Source organism: Phragmites australis, chromosome 18, assembly GCF_958298935.1.
Source record: "Phragmites australis chromosome 18, lpPhrAust1.1, whole genome shotgun sequence".
In the NCBI taxonomy this organism is placed as follows: domain Eukaryota; kingdom Viridiplantae; phylum Streptophyta; class Magnoliopsida; order Poales; family Poaceae; genus Phragmites; species Phragmites australis.
The window spans coordinates 1711639-1715660 of NC_084938.1; the positions used below are offsets into that span (position 1 = coordinate 1711639).

At 45.7% G+C, this 4022-nt stretch overlaps 1 pseudogene; it reads right to left on the reverse strand.

The window, feature by feature from the left end:
* Positions 1–802: 802 nt before the first annotated feature.
* LOC133899421 (uncharacterized) lies at positions 803–1460 on the reverse strand (annotated as a pseudogene).
* Between the last annotated feature and the right edge of the window lie 2562 nt (positions 1461–4022).

Consider the following 4022-nt stretch of genomic DNA (forward strand, 5'->3'; position numbering starts at 1 on the left):
TGTTTCGAGGAAAAAGAAGAAGAAATAATGGTACGATTGCTACGGCGGATCAAATGGTCTACTGTAAGTTTGAGATTTTTACGCCGCAAAATTATAACTCATAGAAAATGCTAATTAAGAAAAAAAATGTCCTCTCCTAAGTTTTGAAGGTGAATTGATCGCGGTCAAGAGTTACTCTAGTTGGAGAGTACAACAGTTTGTTTCCTTTTAAATATTCCACATGTACCGATCACCGCTCCATTGAAGTGACTACAACCATATACCAAATATATCTTATCCTCATTGAGGAGGGGAAAAAACAGCCATATATATCCTTTGGCATTTACATGACCATATATTAATTCTTCCATCAAGAATCAGAACACAAATTGAACATGCTATACCTGTCTCTTTTTTTTAGTTTTTTACGCATGCGTGCATCCTGACGCCGCAACATCGTCGTCGTACTTATCGTCTCGTGACCCATCGATGGAATAGGAGGAATCTATCTGCGTGTGCGCCCGGAGATAGATTCATATGAACGAACTAGCACAACGTAACCGCCGATGCAATACGGTCAACGGCGACCACAAGGCCACTGGGCTTCTCACGGGCCGAAACTGGAGAGTAAGGGGAGGAGCCCAATAAGCACCGGGAGACCGAGACGGGGAGCCACATGTGAGGACCTTCGATGGCCACCACATCGGGTACCACGACAGCGGCGCCCGCCGGAGTGCTGACGGCAAGAGCCAAGCCGTGAGGCAAGGAACCACCGCACACCACCGCCGGCCTCCACACGAGCCGCGCCTACGCCACCACACCGTCACCGCCGGCCCCCGCACCGTCGGCCTCTGCACCAACACAGCCGCCGTGCAGATGGCCTCCGCACACAACACCTGGTGACCAGAGCCCAAGCCAACAGCCTCCACGACTGCGCGCTGTTGCGCGCGCCGCACCTGAGCCCGAACTCCCGGAAGCTGATTTCCATGTCCGCGACGGCGACGAGCAGCTCGGCCACCTGTGTCGGCTCCAGGATCTCCCCTGCCCGCTTCATCGTGCGAAGCCGCAGCCCGTCCGCCTTGTCCAGCACCCTTCTGACCCGCACCACCATCCCCCCCACCACCACCACGTCCAGCTCGTTCCCGGATGCCACCACGCCGTGGCCCTCCTGCACCTGCGCCATCTCCCATGACAGCCCGTCGACCTCCCCGGCCACCGTGCGCCGCAGTAGGTCATCGACCTGGGCCAGCTGCGCGGGCTGATGGTCGTCGAGGTTCCCCGGCCGCACGCCCAGCAGCAGGTCCGGGAGCTGCACCTCGAAACCGGCAGCCAGAATCGGTGTAGAGCAGGTGGACGAGCGTGGTCGGCCGCCACCCGGCGAGCCAATACGTGGCTTTACCTTCTCCGTCCTGCACTTCTTGTTGTCGGATTTGGAGCAGTGGGCTATAATAGCTTTCAAGGCATCGAGCTGGTCCCTCCATTGGCATCACCTTTCCTTCATGTTTAATTTGATTTCGCACATACCAAGTTCTACATATTAATAACAACAGTAGTTTATCTCTCACCTCCGGCTTGCATTTAGCTAGTAGGAGCAGTAGCCAGTCAGGATCATTAAATCGTAACAGTGCTTCACCCGGCAGCTCCCAAGTCTTGTGCATAGCATCCCTGAGAGACCTTTTGCTTTCGGGCATCCAACCAAAGCATGGAATCCAGTCTCTTCATCAAGGCCGCAGATTTCACAAGTGTCTTCAGACTCAAGACGCCTTACTACTTTGTTCTTCCTTGTAGGCAGGCATTCGTTAGCAACACGTCATGCAAAAATATTTACTTATGGCGGAATTGATGACTTCCAAATACCCTGCCACAGGGAGCGTTCCCCATTTGGAGCAGCGCTACATGCTCCTTGGCCCTCCCCATAAATCAGATTGAGACCCAATTTGTATGCACTTCTGACCGAAAAGATTCCGGTTTTCTCAAAATGCCTTGCGGCAAATCCTCTCCTCCTCGCGTTGGTACCTTTAACTTTTGAATTTCCTCCACGTCAGGTTCAAAGATCTTCTTCACCATGTCCATCTTCCACGAGTTTGTACGAGCGTCAATGAGTTCGGATACCCATATGAGGTTGTTTCTTCTTTTCTTGACCACAACAAACATGGAAGTAGAGGTATAATCGGATTGGATACGAATATATATACCTCATCATGTATCCTACTCCATATTTTTTTCTCGGAGTAAGAGTCGAACAGTGATATGACCGGATAATTATTTCTTCATTAAGTATCATATCCTTTTCTTTTTTTTTGAGTCAGCGTCGGAGTAGATAGTGCCGTTTCAGTTAGTCGGATAGATGGAAAATTTTCAATTCATTTGCATCCCCACACATCATATTAAACAATATAAGGGTGCAATAAAAGTGATAAGAGAGAGAGAGTGATCACTAAGATGTGAAAACTATTATGGATATATGATAATCTATCTATATATTATCATATTTTTAAGTGAAATTACAATAGACTTTCTCGTAATAGCTAACATTCGGATACTTCGGATGGATACCAGTCATCCTTACTATTTATTTTTTTCTCAAATTCAGAGTCAGACACGAATAATATCGTATATCCATTATTTTGTCCCATCTTTGCTTCGCAAGACTTCGATCGGTCGAGCGAGCGAGAAATATTCGTCCCATTTTCACTACTACATGGTACAATATATAGGGGTCCACTGATCACGCCATATCCAGATACACGATCCATCACCAACGCGCCACACAATGCCCTTCTTTAGCAGCTCCAGCCTGTGCCCTATAGCGCACCATGTTGGCGAGGCATTTCCCGTGAAGACTGTATCCAAAATATGCCCATTTAGAAAATATATTTCCTTCAAGAGCCTTGCACATAAGCTATCAGGGAATTGGATTAATCTCCAAGCTTGTCGGGCTAGTAGTGCTGTGGGGAATCGTCCAAATTGTATTCGAATTAATCAATAGGATGGACATTTAATAAGATGAGAGGTAGCATATGCCCGTCTTTTGACATAATAGAATGTTTATTTCAGCTTACAGATTACATATTGTGATCACTAGCACCCACAAAGATATCACGCTATTGGATTGTACAATTCAGTTTATAGATTGTAACAATCCAGCAAACTATCTTCTATCAGTTGCTGCAGATTGTATAATCTAATTTTTTATAATTCATAATCTACAAACTATTTTTTATAATCTATAGCTAGAACAAACAGACTCTAAACAGAGCACTGAAGTTAGTTCTGGAGTCACTCAAGCGCCGGAGCTTCTGAACATTGGGTGATATAAGTAGAGCACTGAACTTTGGGGCAGTCACAAAGCAGATTGAAAAGCTACGTGAGAGTTGAACTTCAAGCCACACTGGACAGAATGAACGAACTGTTGTACAGGTAAGAGATGATGTGGTTATAACGGTCATGCATTGATTGGCTGAAAGATGGGGATCGTAACACTCGGCTTCTTCATCGGAAATCGGTCTGGCGTGCAAGGAAAAACCAAATAAAAAAGCCCAAGGATAAAACTGAACACTGGCACACGAGGAAAGAGGAGATGCATCGTATAGCTCAGGATTTTTTTGATGAGCTCTATGACCGTGAGCCAGGAGTTACACCAAGTTGGTGCTGCATTGGGCTTAGCAGCCATTATATGAGCTATTTGGCGAATGAGAAATAAAGTGATGTTAGACAAAAAAAAAAAAACTGTTTAATCCCTAACTGAGGTAGTGTGTTATGCTTGCTCTTTTTTTTTTATTGGGCAGGACTCCAAGAGAAGTATCACTAGGTCGTGTAATCATATTCGGATATCGCTGATCCTATATCCTATCTCGTATTTTTTAATCAGAATCAGAACCGAACACCGATGGTATCAAATATAGATATGAATACAAATAGCCTCGGTCATGAATACGGATCGAATATGTGATAAGTTAGATGCAGACAATATCGGTTACGAATATTTATTAGGATATTGAGTAAAAGCAACAACTGTATATATCTCACATGTTATAATTGTT